General features: G+C 43.8%; 1 protein-coding gene across 1 annotated transcript in view; it reads right to left on the bottom strand.

Annotated features, from left to right (window-relative positions):
* Nucleotides 1–1,436: 1,436 nt before the first annotated feature.
* Nucleotides 1,437–16,786, bottom strand: part of LOC102901884 (protocadherin-8-like) — a 43,989-nt gene continuing 28,639 nt past the window's right edge. The window contains 1 exon segment of the mRNA XM_045053734.1: nt 1,437–2,185. The gene's annotated coding sequence lies outside the window, so the exon portion shown is untranslated.

The raw sequence follows: 16,786 nt of genomic DNA, 5'->3' as shown, positions 1-16,786 counted from the left end.
AAGAAAGGCTGCACTTTTGGCAGAGGGACCCCAAACTGCACCTGCGTTTCTGCAGGCTCTTCAGTTGCTTTTTATATCCTCACAGGCTGGCTGGCTCTGGAATTGCTGAAAGGTGGAAAATCTGCACACTCCTTGGGTGCTTGGAGAGACAGCAAGGGCAGGGAAGAAGGCGGGGAGAACTCAGGAGACCTGGCTCTCCAGGAACCAGGCATGTGCAATTCCGGCCCTGGCCATGGTGCCTTCAGCCAAGCCTCGTAATCTGTATTTCTCTAACACTGCCACCGATAATAATAGGTACCAGTTGTTACGAAATGCTTCACTTCTGTATGATTGCATTTAACCCTGGGAATAACCTCTAAGCATGTGATGATTGTCCTTATTTTACAGAAGAAGTCAGAGCTCTGCCAGGGTAAGGTCCCTGGTCCAAGGTCACACAGACATAAGCAAGAGAACAGACCGGAGCCTAAATCCCACCCTCTTAGTGATTGGCCATGCTGTCTTCCTCTGTGTTATGGAGAAAACCGTCATAAGAATCAGAGCCCGGCTAAGCCTCAGTGTGTGTAGACAGGCCCTGTAAACCAGGAAGGGCTGGGCAAATGTAAGACACCAGTGCTGTCCAATCCGCTCGGCCTCCCCTTTGTTAGAGACAAGATTTAGATGCAGATGTGTTTCCAAAGGCCAAAATGTCGCACAAACGGAAGCGCTATTATCGTGAAAATTTCCCAGAGTCGATGAGGCCCCGTCATTATGTTACAGCTCAGGCATCAGGGAAGTTGAGCAACAGGAGGGGCTACCCTGGGATGCACAGGAAACACGTGACTAGGTAAGGAGGCTAAATGGCCACTTGAGCCCAAGCAAGAGGCAAGAGACACACGCGGAGACACATCTGCTCTATTCCACGGAGCGGAGACGGGGACATCGTCCCCAACCCAGCCCCCAGCGTCGCCCTCCTCTCTTCTGCCAATTTAAGCTTTTTCCCATCGTTCTGCTCCCACCCGGTTTGCATGTGAAAGCGGCACAGTGTGGACATCATTAAAAGTATCGTGACTGGAGGCTGCAATGAGACGCTGATGGTCCTATTAAGCAACAGATTTCATAAACAAATGCAACTCGTTCTGCCTGCAGCCTGACCACTGTCTGAGGAGCACTGCTGAAAATAATGCACCTGCTAGGGTGCTGCTTGAAGCTTCCGATGCCACGGAGCCCCAGCAAGTCACAAAGAACCAGGAGCTCTGCCAAGGGCTTGCTGTGGCCACACGGTGAATGAGCCCCCCCTTTCCCACCCCGCCCCACGTCGCCCCCCCAGCCCACCCCCAGAAAGCCGGAGCGTCCCAGTTGCTGTTACTGCCTTGGCTACAAAGCCATCGGAGCAGCCAACCGGGGCAAGGGCCTCCCGAGAAATGACAGATTGAAAGGAAGAAATACTGTGCACTTGCTTGAGGCGAGTTATTTTAATATAATGCCGAGATGACAGCTCTCTACATTTAATCATCAGACTCCTGATTTTTTTTTTTTTTTTTTTGCCACGACATTCGAATTTCTCACAATTTGGAAAACGTTCCTTTTCTACCCATGCCTGACAGTTGCATGTTTGCAAAAAAAAAAAAGTCTGTAAACTTCTCCAATTATTTTTAATAAAATGTAGATGATTGTCTACCTCAGCCCTCTGTCTCCCAACAGCCCCCCCACCCACAGCCGTTGGAAGGCGTGGGCCATGCCCCCCAGGCAAGGTCTCTGCCACTCTGTAGTTTGCCCCGAGCTACTAACTTGCCACTCAGAAGGCTGGCCTCTCTCTTAGTCACCTACATTATGACCATTTCTTTTTTAACGGTGTCTATGATCAGCACTGTCAGAGAGAGACTACCGTTTGATTATCTGTGCCGACGTGGGCTAAAGCAGGCCGGCTGGCCCCCGGTCACAGCGACATCTCAACGTGGGGCAGACATGAAAATGGACATCAGCAGAAGTCTCTAGTTTGCTACTTCCTAACAAGGTGGGGCCGTATTACTTTCACACCCATTTCTTCTGAACAGATAAGAAAGAAGCTGAAACAGGGACACACGGTATCTTCGTTAAAGATGCGCGGCAGGATGGGACGGCAGCCGGGACCCCCACTCAGTGTGCAAGTGACTCAGCACGTTTGTTCTTTCACAAACTTTCAGGGAGCGTCTCCTGTCTGGAGGCCCTGGGGATGAGAAAATAAATAAGATATGGGTGCTTCTCTAGAAGAGTTAACAAGGCAATAGAGCAGACAGACAGGTAAATAAATAATTTGAGCACAGTGTGGAAGGCGACACAATCCAGGGAAGCTCAAAGAGAAGGGAGGAGGGCCTCTGCCTGCTGCCAGAACCACGCAAGTGACAGGAAAGAGCCAGGAGTGTCTCAAGAGCAGGCTGTCTTTGGGGAGGAAAGAGCACAGGCCACTGAACGGAGGCGGCATCGGGCAGGGCAGCTGGAAGGGACGATGGTGATGAGAAGGGAGATGACTTTAGTGGTTTTCTGACTATTGAGGGTCTGACGCATGGCCCAAAGCAGGCTGGACGAAGTTCTTATATGTCCCCAGTCTCCTTCTCCCCCTGGCCTCCACGAAAGGAGAACCCCAAATCAACAACCTCTTGGGGCAACACCACCCCACTGTGTGATAAACCAACCGCGGTGCCTTCTACAGGGCTGAGGAGCCCTGAGGTTAAGGAACCCACCGCTGGTGCCCGAGTTACAAGAGTGAACTTTGCTCTTCTAGGAGACAGCTACAGACACTCAGCCTGCTCCTGGACTCGTGAAATTTGTCCCCACACGCCCAGCAATGCTTTGTCCACCTTCAACCACAGCCTTCCCCACCGGGCCACCGGGCTGCACTCATTAACTGCAGCGGGGGCCTCTCAGAGAGAATGAGGCCATCATTAGTCCCCCTTCCCTGTCACCTGAAAGAGAAGTGCTGACATTCGTTCCCCTGGAAGAGTGACAAATCACAGCCAGGGAACCGGTGCCAGGAGAGAGCCCCAAGAAGCCACCTCCCTCCAATCTCATTTTCACCTATTTCTGAAGTGCAAAGCTGCGACTTGAGAATGGGTGGTTGTGATAATAACACGAGGCACTTTGCAGATCTGGGTTAGCTTCTGGACGGTATTTGGAGTAAATAATTAGCGCTTCTTTTCAGAGATCTGAGCTCTGAAGCTCCATTCACTCACCAGAGACAATGGGCGGGGGCACTGGAGTCCTCCCGAGGATGTCCATGGAGATAAGCGGCATCCCCTGCTTCGTCCCCAGGATTTGGGGGACTGTATTTGACACTCCGCACCTGGCCCCACAGCACCGGCGGTGCTAAGGGGACAATTCCTGTACTCAGCCCTCTCAGAATTCCTGGGCAGGTCATTGCTTTGTAAACGCAGGGCGTTGTTCCCAAAAGGGCGGGTGCCTGCTTCTTTGTGAAAGATCCCGTTCCTTCCAGCACCTGTCCTGTCTTTGCAATTTCCCTCCCTTCTCCTGCCAGGTGCTACCTTGAGATACAAATGAAGCTAAAAGAGCCCAAACTCTTTTACACGCTATACACTTCAAAGGGAAACTAAAATCTCTTGAGCTGACTGTATTTATTCTAGCACAGCTCGGTATCACCACTGCCATACCCCCTCACCCCAGGTTCCAAATGAAAAATTTTGAGGGCTATTGAACACACTGCAAGTTTTCGGAGCAAATCGTGGAAAGTTACTTAGCACAGTTGTCTCCGTAATTGTGATCCATTAGAGAAGCGTGTGGTGTTCAGCAGCCCTCAGCCTTGCACTTGTTCGGGCGGCGGGGCCGCGGGGGTTAGGATTCCGCACTGCAGTCCATTAGCACCAGCAGGGAGACGGCAGCCTGACGGGCCGCATCCCAGCGAGGCAGTCTCTGCAGCTTCGTCCTATTTGGTTTAATGGATCTGTTTCCCATATCAGAGGGTCACAAATAGATGAGGATAAAACCACCGCCACGGTGATGATGCCTTTGAACTGGCCTGGTGTGCTCATCGAGAGGGCTGTCTTCCTCTCTTCCACCCACATGCCCAGGATGCTGGACTGCAGGGTCCATGTGCATCCTCCGGGGTCCTTCTTAGCCTGGAAGCAACTACAGTGTTTCCCCTCTACCACCTTCATGGCCCCGGTCTCCATGGCCATGCTCTGCCTTCTAGCGTCACGATCTACGTCAGCAGCAAAGCCCCCGGATATAAAAGGGGCCGAAGACGTTCTAACATACGCGTTTTGTCTTCAGTTTCTCATTCGGCTATGCACGTGTGAATGCCCTCATGCTCCCTAATTCACTCATGGGAAGAGCATGGCACGGAAGAACGAGAAGAACCGAAAGTTATCATAAATCCTGTGCTAACTATGGGACAGGCAGACAAAAAGTACAGATTTGTAAACGTTGTTTTTATTCTTCATAACAACCCTGTAAGGGACCTCTGATCATTATCCCCGTTTTGCAGGTAAGCAAACTGAGGCCAGAAGAGGCACTTATTAAGCAGATATTCTTGACTGCAGAACAATGTGTATTGTTATAAAAACTGTGGTAGTGGCCAGAGTTGAAAGCCTGGATGTTATCTTCTGGAGCAGAGGAAAGAACTCAAATTCCAGAATGAGACAGGCCGGGGTTAAAATTCCACCTCCCCTACTGATTAGCTGTGAAATTTTATGCCATTTTCTCAAGGTATCTGGGCTTCAAGATAACTGTACCTAAGATTGATTTCTGTAAGAATTTCATATAAAAATACATACGATGGGCTGAACACAGGGTAGACCCTCAACATAGGCCTCCGTCCTGCCCCTAACTCAGCTGCACATCTCATGAACCACAACATTGGCTGGTGAATTGCTCATGATCACCCAGTGTTACCTTATGGTTATTTTATTTCTCACCATTAAGATGTACAAATGAAAGTGGTAGGGGCAACATACCTACCTTCACTTCTACTCAAGGAAGGCATCAAATAATGACACGAACCACCAAAATACCTAGAATGATTATCTGTGCATAAAAAATGTTTACAGAGAAAAATCTCAGTTAACCAAAACCAAAGCAGGATCAGTTAGCTAGGATTTCTTCTCTCTTGGCCTAAAGAATTGTGAAACAAAGAACAATACAAGCTTTCCTAAAATAGAATGTGCTACTTGGTAAAGTAATGAGGTCCCCGTCACTGGATGTAATCAGGCAAAGGCAGGACAATCAACTGTAAGAGATGTCATAAAGAGGATTCATGCACAGGCCAAGGGTTTGATGAGATCAGCGATTTTCAAACTTTTTAGCAGCAGAGCATAAAAGAGATTATAAATGGAATTGCTTGAGGTAAAGAGAGGTGGGAAGGCCTGACCCCCTATGAAGGTGCTGAGGAATCCCTATGAAATCTCAGGGCTCAGGAATCAAGCCAGTAAGAAAAGCCAGTATTTGATAACATCTTGCAGTTTGCAAAGTCTTCCTGTGCACGCATGTTATCTCACAGCAGAGTATGTTACAATGTGAGTTCACACATGCTCTATGGGACTATATGCTTGGTAGCCCAAATAAGGTGGCATGAAATGATTTAATTTTAACCGGAGTGATATCATGAGGCTAAGGGAGAAAGATGCCGGAGGGTCTGGATGGAGGGGTTGAGGAAGGGACGCAAGACATATTGGCATCCTAGACCTTCTGCCCAGGAGGAGGGGTATATTTCCAGGAACAACTGAGTCGCAGCAAATACAGCCTTTAAACTCTCTACCAGTTCTGAGGCCTCAGAACAGCCAGGCAAACAGCCCAGAAAAAAAATAATGCAGAACACAGGGTTCATTTTTGGCAATAAACACCTGCCACAAGAATTTTGCAACGTGCACCCTATAGGAAACTGAGGTCCTAAAGTCCAACCTTACTGATAAATCTGTGCAATAATAAAGTTGAGTTGCAGTGTGGCAAGAATTAAAGCAATATGGGGGCGCCTGGGTGGCTCAGTCAGTTAAGCAGCCAACTTCGGCTCAGGTCATGATCTCACGGTCCCTGAGTTTGAGCCTCACGTCAGGCTCTGTGCTGACAGCTCAGAGCCTGGAACCTGCTTCAGATTCTGTGTCTCCCTCTCTCTCTAGCCCTCCCCCATTTGTGCTCTGTCTTTCAAAATGAATAATGAATAATGTCTTTCAAAATGAATAAATGTTAAAAAAAATAAAAAAAAAAGAATTAGAGCAATATGGTTCATGGAAGCTCATACTTGAAGTGGAAATTGTGTGCAACCACCAACAGATAAGCCAAGATTTTTCTGCAATTTGCAAATTAGCTCTTCTTATATAAAGAATTTCTCATTCCTCTAAGAACAGTCCTAGGACTCTGAACTGCATTAGCCCAAGTTCTTAATTGCCATTACAGAATCCAGTAAGAAAGAGTAAACAAAAATAAATTTCATACTGCATACACATATTGTTCACAGAATCACTGGGAGGCTGAAGAAACAGGTAAACAGATAATTCTGGGCTGAGCTTTCAAGAATTATCCTCAAAATTCAGAGCCCAGGAAAGGACCACCAAGGCAGCTGCTGTCACAACGACTCATTCCTGAACCATGAAGCCTCCACCATGATCTGTGACAGTAAAAGGGATCGATTCCAAATGAAAGCCTCACATGTATGCATCTAATGAATGGAACATAAGCATACACAGAACCCGAGCCACAAGGGAGTCTGGAAAACGTGACTATCAGTGTTCTATTCTCTCAAAGACAAGGAGGCACTTTTAGAAGAGGGTTGGAGTGAGTAGAGAGCAAACCAATCCATAGTATCCACCGACCCAAGACAAAAATTAAAACAAATAGGATCTGGGAAAGGACTGAAAACTTCACAATTCCCTTAGCCACATTTGGCTAAGAGTTTCAGTTGTCACTTACTGAAGAGGGACTGGAATTAACACAAAGTCATACTATGGAATATATCCAGTTGGCTGTATTATGTATGTTTGCTCCAATTTTTATCATAAGCTGGAAATATTTTGCTCTAGACTATATGTGTTTATCGATTCTTATCTGGTTTCAAATCCAGTCTGAAATCCTGAATTGAAAGAGCCCTTACAGATGGAGACAGCATGGTGAGTTTGAAAAGAGAAAGGCCTTTGGAGTCAGAAAACCCGAAGCCTGAGTTCATCATCAGCACTTCTATAATCTAAAGACAGTTTGTTACTAACTCTGTAGAAAGTTCTATTTCCTCTTTCATAAAAATGAAGATGTTGTTGCCCATCTTCAAAGTCATGGTGGTAACTGAAGGAGATGTGGTCAATAGTTTTTAAAACAGTCTGGCACAGGGGCACCTGGGTGGCTCAGTCAGATAAGCATCAGACTTTGGCTTAGGTCATGATCTCACGGTTCCGTGAATTTGAGCCCCACATAAGCTTCTCTGCTGTCAGTGTGGATGGAGCCTGCTCCAGATGCTCTGTCCCCCTCTCTCTGCACCTCTCCCACATGTGCTCTCCCTTTTTCTCCCTCTCCCAAAAACAAACATTAAGAGGAAAACTTTAAAACAGGCTGACACAAAAGAGGCTCTTAGTAAATGTTTGGTGTTTCCCCATCCCCGTTCTTGTTAGTTAACCAAGGAAGTCCCAACTAACAGTTGTACAGAAGTCCTGTGTGGCCCCAAATAAACCAACCTGCTAAGTGGTAATCCTTACGAAATGATAGCTAAATTAAACCTCTTTTCAGTTAAATGTGTCTCTGACTGAAAAACAATCCCTTATGTCCCAATGAACACCCAAAGATTGTTTGAGATCTTTTAGGCAACAAAAAGACTTCAAGTAACCTTTTTTTTGTTCATTAAAATGAGAAAGTGGCTCCCAATATTTTTAGAAAGAATTCCAACAAAAGCATGGACCCTCTGAGAAGCAGATCATAGGACAGGATAGGAATGGGGGGACGTTGAATTGGGAAACTGCACCTGTGAAAGGTAAAAAGGGAAGGAAGCTGGGTGGGGCAGGGAAAGCTTTCAGTCTGTGATGCAGATCTGACCTATGAGAAAGTAAAGGGCAAAAGAAGTAGGATTGGGTAGGGAAAGCCTCAGAACACGGTGCAGTCCTGACAAAGTCTTGGCCCACAGAAACTCCAAAGCAAGGATTTCCCGGTAGACGTGACCTGGTATTCCCACCATACTTAGTCCTTGACTGGATGCCTATGCAGGAAGAGTTGGCCTCACTCTACAAAGCTGAGGAGGACCCCAATGGCACTAACAATGGAAGCCAGTCAGCTAACGGCATGCCTTCAACTCAAGGGCAGGCTCTTCTCAAAGCATCATCCAAGTAACCCACCTCTGTGACTGCCACGACTTAAAAGTGATCGAAAACTGATTATGCAAACACCATCATAACAAAACACTGCCATATTCAAACACTGTCATGTAAGAACTGAAGATTTACCATAATTAGAAGCTGTTGATTTCCTCACTCAATAAATATCGTAACAAGTATTTACTCTGAGTCAAAAGCACTGGAGTTATAACAGAGATTAAGAATAAGATCCCTGCTCTCACGGTGGCTTACGTTTTCGTGGGGAAGAGGCCGAGAAACAAGCAATGCTATGTATGAACAGTGACTGTGTGAATACTTTCATTTGGTAACTTTAAATTGGGTGGTGATGGAAGGAGATGATAACTGAATAATGAAAGGAATGACAACCATGCAAAGTTCTTGGGGGAGCTTAATGCCAGCAGAATTAACAGCTGGTGTATTAACAGCTGGTTTCTTTCCTTCTTTCTTTCTTTCTCTCTTTCTTTCTCTTTTTTCCTTCCTTCCTTCCTTTCTCTTTCTCTCTCATTTTCTTTTCCTTCCTTCCTTCCTTCCTTCCTTCCTTCCTTCCTTCCTTCCTTCCTTCCTTTCTCTTTCAACCTATTTAGAAGCCATCCTCCAAAGAACGGCCTCCAAAGGCCATCGTCTTTGGATAGGGTATAAAACTAAGGACCCATATACCAAGTGACTCTAAAAGAAATTCTGGCACCACAATCAAAATGAGACACAGGCACAAGCAGGAGAGGCACTGAATGCTTAGTTGAAGACTTGAAGTTTCTGAGTCCTCCCTACAGCTATTCCACTCTTCAGAGGTTCAGATTCAGTGGAGACATGTCAATCCCAGAGCTGCTAAACCTCAGGCAGCCACCTGCTACGACAGTCACTCATCCCATGAAGTCATGAAGCAAAGTTGGTAGCAGGCTCAAATATCAGCTGCGGCTTTGCTTTCCATAGAAAGGGTAATAATAAGCACAGCTCCAAAGGCTCATCAGCCATATCCCTTCCCATTGCTATCCATGTGTACTCAGTGTGCCAGGGGACTCTCTCCCTAACCTTTGAGATTATGGTGCAGAAATGCACATGAGTCCCATTCATAGGTAAACCTGAACCTGTCATTCAGACCATGGAAACCCGCCCGTAACAGACCAAGGGATATGTCTTTCTGATTAAGAAAGTATGTGTTATATTTAAGTATTTGAAGAGAAAGATTTCTCATATTGTAGTATTCTCCACCTCCCCCTTCTCTTTATGCTTATTTCCATGACATGAGTCCATAGTAGAAACCACTGACAGATGAAGATTAGTGTTTCTCAAGTACAGCAGCTCCACGAAGCTCTGAACTAAATATATGGGAGAAAAATAGTGTACCTACTCCATCCTGGGAGAATGATTTGACCAGCCTGTCGAAATGCATAAACCCCGCTTACATGAAAGTCACAGACACCTATCTTCGTGGTTATCTGTGGTTGAGTTGAAGTTATTTCTAAAACCAAATCAATCCAAGTGATGACTGGACTGCTCCTTTCCACAGCAACATTTCAGTCTTCTTTCCCAACCTTTTCCAAGACATGAGATTCTTAAACTCCTGTGTGCTCAGGTTACTCATGACAGAGGATTATTAATTCTGATCCCTTTACAATTTGGAACTTCAATGAAATCTTCCCATTTCTCACCTCTTTAACCTAGCACAGATTTGACGCCTCTCAGATTAATTTTGGTGATGAATCCGATTTCAAAGAACATTCATCCAAAGTTGAACCCATGCACCTGCTAATGTATTTCAGTACTTTTACTAATAGCTTTAGAGAGCTTTTTAATTTATATTTCACTGTATATTAAGATATCCTCCTTCAGTTCGCCTGCCTTTCTATGAGAACATTTTTCATATTTCAGATTAGGACACCAAACACTAGGACGAAATGGATGAGATCATTTTAAATATTATGCAGATACCCACGCAGGTCAGGTATTTTAATATTTTCTCATCTCTAATTTATTTCTGTACTTGTTGAATGTGGCTTCTCATATGTCCTTTTAAGTATCTTCTTAATTTTAATGACATTTTAGAAAATTATTTGAGTATGTGCTGTGCGAAGAACTTTTTATGTAATGGGAAAAGGCCATGGGGGTAATGAAGTAGAAACTATTCTGGTCTGGAGTTTTTAGCACAATAAAGACACAGAATGCTGTTATCAGTATGTTCACTGGCCTTGGGCAAATCACTTAACCTCTATGTAAAATGGGTCAGTTGATGTTCATCTCATCGCCATCTCCAAGACAAACCTCAGAGTCATCATCTATTCTGCATTCTCCCACATCTCATGTGTCTTTTTCAGTTCTGTTGTTTTTCAGTTCTGTCCCCATCATTTCTTCCCTATGGGCCCTTTCCTGTTTAAGCCCCTATCACCTCAACAGCTGCTACAGCTTTCTACTCGGTCTTCTGGTCACGGGTCTCTTCTCCTAAAACTCACAGTTCCTCTAAGACTCAGATCTGATCATAACATTCACCTTCCAACAAACAAACAAACAAACAAACCCACCCTTAGTGGCTTTCTTCCCTACAGGAGAGCCCATTCAATTCAATAACTCCTTCCTGAATATTTCTCAAATGCCAGGAGCTCCTCAGCTAGACAATGAAAGACCTTCAAAAGCTACTGGATGGACCAAAGTTAAGAATCAGATGCATAGGTACTAGGAAGTAACCCTCTGATCAAGTACCTGTTCTCATTAATTTATATGTATTCAGGGATTTTTTTTTAACTGACAAAAGAAAGGGGAAGAAAATGAAGCATAATAATGGGCCTGTGTAACAGTAGAAGATAAAGTCAGAGAAGACAAAGGGATGGCAAATATCTCCCCTCTGGGCCTTGTGGATAATTAGGCCTTTGAGTTTGGGATATAAGCTGAACTATGTTCATAGGAGCCTGTAAGATTCTGATCTTGAAAAATATAGCCTTATGGGTATCTCTCTCCCTCTCTCTCATGCACACTCACATGGAATGGAATGGAAAAATAGAATAAAAAAGAGAGCCTAAGCTATCCACACTGCCCCATTCCCAGTCGCAGATCATAGGACAGCTGTGGCACCCTGAGAATTGAGGGTGGCCACCTGCCAAGGTGTCCTGGCTAGGCAGAGACTATTCTGGAGGAGGGCACAGTCAGCAGTGGCAAGCTCAAAGAGACTAGATGAAGACACCAGAGCAGAAGAATTGAAGCCATTGATCCTGAGTCCACAGGAGACAGATATCTTGCTGTTGGAAGTGGCAGTTTGCCCAGAAATACCTGAGAGAGAATTTAGGCATAACCTGAAGGATTAGATAACAATAAAAAAGCCCTCAGAATCCAGGCAGTAAGTGTTGACATGACCCCCTTACACTCATCAGCAGGAAAGGTCTGGAACATTCCCACCGCAGGCTCATCTCCCCCCACACTCCTTCCCCTGTCTCTTGTGTATAGCCTGTGTCCCCAGTACCTGGAGCCATGTGCCATTAAGCCCTCCCTTCACCCTATTTCACACCTCTCCCCAAACCCTCTAGGCAGAATCAATCACTCTGTCTACTGGCTCCCTACCATTGTACATATGCTGCACTTTCCAGTTAGATTCTCAGGTGCTGTTTATGTGGCAATTCTGCCCCCTGGTTAAAAGGCAGAGGCCAGGCATATTCAGTTTTATGCAAACAAAGGGCAACCTGGAGTTGGGCCACATACTGTCTCCAGTTCTCCATACTTCCTGACCCTGCAGGCCTAAGTTAGTCTCCTGTAGGCTCCCCTGCTCTTTGTAGGTTTATCCCCCCTGGCACACTTATCACACTGGCCCAACTCCTCCACAAAGTTGTTCTGACCCCAGGGCCCCTAAGCGGTTGTCACGTGACAGGCACTTAACGACTTATTTAGTACATGAAGGAAGTCATTGAATGACTACATGATAGAACAAATAAACAAAAAGTGGGGAAAAAGAGTGTTCACCACGTTATTTCTTGGCATGAGTTTCCGCAAACATTCATAAATGACTAGCAAAGTTTCGATGAGAGAAAGTTGATTTTGAACAAATAAACCCCTCTCATTCTTTTTGAAATAGAAATCAAATGCCTCCTTTGTGGTTTTGTCTGTGTAATCTTAGGCAAGTCACTTTTCCCTCTAAGGCTCAGCTTCCTTATCTGCAGGGTGAGAAGATTTGACCATTGGCCAGAATTTATTGAGCCTTCACTCTGTACAACGAACCATGTTAACCACTTTAATTGCATTGTCTCACTTAATCCTTAGTAAAGCCCATGAAGTCCATACCACATTTTATATTTAAGAATTTAAATAATCTGCTCAAGGTCACAGAACTCTGGGAGCCCTAACCTAGGTGTGCCTGATGCCAGAGCCCAAATGCTCAAGTTCTACACTTAGCTCTTTCAAGATGCCTTCCATTTCCAAATTTCATAAATTCTATCATGTTAAGAAATGTCTATGGCCTTAACTAAACATCATACGCCAGGCCAGCTGTGAGTTTCTTTTCTCACCCCAAAGCTTATGAGTTTGCAAAGAAAACGTATCATATGTCATTACATTGGTAAAATAATATGCAGCCTACTCCTCTGTAACACTAGGGTCACACATGGAATAGTAATTGTTCCAATCTTATCTTGAGCACGCACTTTGGAAGGGCCTGTGCACACCCCAGATGGCTAATTAAAAAGAAAATAGGTAGAAGCAATGCAAGAGTCTATCACTGGAAGAATGGGTAAATAAAAGGCAGTATATACACACAACGGAATACTACTCAGCTTTAAAAGGAAGTGAATCCTGTCTCATGCTACAGTGTGGGTGAACCTTGAGGACATTATGCTAAGTGAAATATGCCAGTCACAAAAAGACAAAGAATGTACGACCTCACTTAAACAAGGTATCCAGAGGAATCAAACCCATGGAGACAGAAAGTAGAACGGTGGTTGCCATGGGCTGGGGGAGTGGGGGAGAGCTGTCGTTTAAGGGGTACAGAGTTTCAGATTTGCAAGATACAGTCTGTGGATGGAGGGTGGGGATGGTTGCACAACAGTGCAAATGTACTTAACACTCCTGAGCTGTGTACTTAAAAATGGAAAAAAATGATAAGTGTGTATTTTATCACACTTAAAAATATTAAAAAGAAAAAAAACAAGTATACCAATTATTCAAAAAAGGAAGGGGGGGAATTAAAACCACCTTGCGTCCGGGAGGAGGTGCGCAATATTCCCGTGTGTCTGGGGTTTTTGTGTTTGTTTTAATTTAGAATTAACTCAGTTACGTCAATACCATGTACATGCAATCTAAACAAAGTTAATTGGTTCAGGAGCTAGATTTTCTTTCTACTTTTCCATTCTTCTCAGTAAATAACTAGATGTGTGATCCCAAGCAGGCCACTTAACCTCTCTGGAGCTCCATTTCTTTATGTAAACTAGGAGGGAACAAGACATGAGGGCATCCAATTTTCCTCCCAGCCATAAAACCCTGATTCTATAAAAAATTACTCGATTTCATTTCCTTCCCACCACCCAACCAGCTCACCACCACCCCAAAATATAATTTGACTTACTTTTCTTCCTTTCAATATTTCAAATTTTCCTCAAGCAAACTGTCTCATTAAGTGGGAAGTATTTTTCTACATTGCAATGGGTGCATTCTCCTATTCTTCTTTCGGCCTAAGACCCATTCCTTTCATTAATACAACCATATGCTTTGTTTCAATTTAAATGATAAAAGAAAAAACCAAATTATCTCCTTGCTTCTATTCCTCTTCCTCAAAAGTCACCAAATGTTTCATTACCCTGGAGACTTCCTTTGAGAAAAAACAAGGAGTGTGATAAGATGAGATGTTTTCTAAGTTCTTTTGTAACTTGAAAGGAAATAAATTGTACTAAGAAAAAGCCTTTCACTATGGTCTGTTTTAAACATCTTGCAACAGAAAAAAAAAAAAGCAACTTTTAAGACGAAGAAAAATATAGTCTGTTCCATAAATAATGTGATCTACGAGGCAACAGACCATAGGGGTAAGAGAACGGAGTTTCAGCTTCTTCCTTTCTTACTTCTTCCCTTAAAATTAAAAGCAAAGCAAAAACAAAAACAAACAAAACCAAAAAACAAACGGCGGACATAACCAGTGTTGGGATTCAGCTGCTCTGCTTAAGTACAGCCATGTCTTGTTAATGGCGTTCATGGCCGGCCCCTGTTCCGACCGATTGAGCCACCGGTTCTGACTGATCCATGGCTTTTCTGATTGATTGGTACCCATGCCAGAAGGTTGTTAAATATTTCACTTTTGCCCCCGCCCGTAACTCAGCAATAGAAATACGGTGGTTGCTGACTTGTTTATTTGGAATAAGTAACAGAGTGATACGTGATGAGTCAAGGAAATGAGGAAGGGAAATGGAAGGGAGGCATGAGGAGAATTATTGCTGGCACACTTTGCGATTTCACACCTATCACATACACATTCTATGAAATTCTATTTTCAAATTAACATGCTTTGTAAGCTACTATGCCCAGGACTCTATTCCCTAGACAAATAAACTGAATTAAATAATACCTTGTTCTCATTCTGTTTACACTACAGTTTATTGTATTTGAACTAGCACAGCCTGGCTGTCAAAAAACCTAAACAGTAGAGTGCTCGGGATACCATAAACCTCCCCTCTGTCAGTGAATTGTTTGTCCCTGATATTTAAATAGCATTTTCCAGGGCATCAGTGCACCGTTTGGTTTCTGGGAAGGAATCATTTATTACCATAAATCCAAGTTTATTCTCCTCCCACAGATGATTATTTTGTATTTAAGTTAATCAAAAGATTTGACCAACGTTACCTTCATTTTGTTTAAAAGATTGCTCATGATTAGGTAAAACATCAACTTAGACACATCAGTTAATATGTAAGAAGAGTCCTCTGTGGCCAGAGGGGAGGTAGGGGGTGGATGGGGGAAAGAGATAAGGGGGTTAAAAGGCACAAACTTCCAGTTATAAAATAAGTAAGTCACAGAGATTAAAAGAATAGGGAGTATAGCCAATGATATTATAAAAATAACGTTGTATGGGGGTGCCAGGTGGCACAGTCGGTTAAGTGGCCCGACTTCAGATCAGGTCATGATCTCACAGTTCATGAGTTCGAGCCCCAAATGGGCTCTGCACTGCAGAACATGCTTGGGATTCCCTCTCTCCTCTTTCTGCCCCTCCCCTACTTGCACATGCATTCTCTCTTTCTCTCTCTCTCTTTCCCAAAATAAATAAATACACTTCAAACAAAATTTAAAAATAACATTGTATGGTGACAGATGATGACCACACTTATGATGAGCACTGAGTAATGCATAGAATTGTCAAACTGCTATTTTGTACACCTGAAACTAACATAACCTTGTATGTCAATTACATTTCAATAATAAAAAAAGAAAAAAAAATTCCTCTGTAACTTCTGTAAATCCTGTAAGTCCTCTGTAAGCTTCGATGGACTTCCTCAACTTCCAATTAGAAAAATTTATCATTATTTCTTAATTCACACATTACCTTATTCCCAAATAGATTTTTTAAAGACTACAAAAATACAGTAAGTGAGTAATGAGAACAAGGCCAAATGTAAAGCCATCCCCCACTTCCCCAAGAGAAAAAAAATGTATCTAATAAAACCCCAAATATTTGTTAGAAATAAGATAGAAATGCAAAGACGGGAACACAATCAGTTATATAGTTCACTTTGCTTGATAAAAATCCTGGTTGGAAGAAGCCCTCTTCTTGGAGCTCAGGCTAGAGAGAAATTCTTTGGGGGCATCTTTTAAACGATAGCGGTGTGTGAATGAACCACATTCTCAAACAACACCCTCATGAAAGACTTGGACTTCTCAGACTATGACAGAGTAGCTTTCATCAGACCAACCTTCCTACTAAGAACTTTTATAAAACGGATAAAATGCAAAAATGTCTGCTTGTTGGTATCAAAAGCAATTGGAACAGCCATAACAGGATCTTGGACAAGACAGGTATAAGGAAGGAAGCCAATATTTTGCCACGTTCCCCCTAAGATATTTGCTGATTTCTAAATTTCTCAGTACGAGAAGCCAAGCATACTGCAGTATTGAAATCAGGCCAAATGTAGGTAAGCTTGGGCCAGCACAAATCTCCAAGGCCAACATCATCTCATTGTGACCGATGACCTGTGAACTAAAGACTCAGATTGTCTGCCCCCACCCCCTCAGCAGACAATAGTAGTGCCAAGGTACCATAACTGCAATAGACACTGACGTTCGAAAGTGACAGTCAGAGGGACAGGGTGGGAGACATAAGGGGACAAGAGTACATAGCAGCCACTGGTCCAAAGCAATTCTGAAATCCATTTGGGCATATGTTGCCAGTTCCTCGATTAGGGCTCAGTTGTAGGAGTTGTTTTCCTAGGCTCCTGGTTCTACCAATCTTGTCTCCTCCTTCTTGGGTATTAATTCAAAATTTCCTTTTCTACAAGAAATGGCCTGTACTTGCAGCTAAGTAACTATCTCAGCCTGCTTCCCGCCCGTATAAGGTTAGA

This window comes from Felis catus, chromosome A1 (genome assembly GCF_018350175.1).
Source record: "Felis catus isolate Fca126 chromosome A1, F.catus_Fca126_mat1.0, whole genome shotgun sequence".
Lineage (NCBI taxonomy): Eukaryota > Metazoa > Chordata > Mammalia > Carnivora > Felidae > Felis > Felis catus.
The sequence above is the reverse complement of the archived record's forward strand: the minus strand, read 5'-3'. Positions and strand labels throughout refer to the sequence as shown.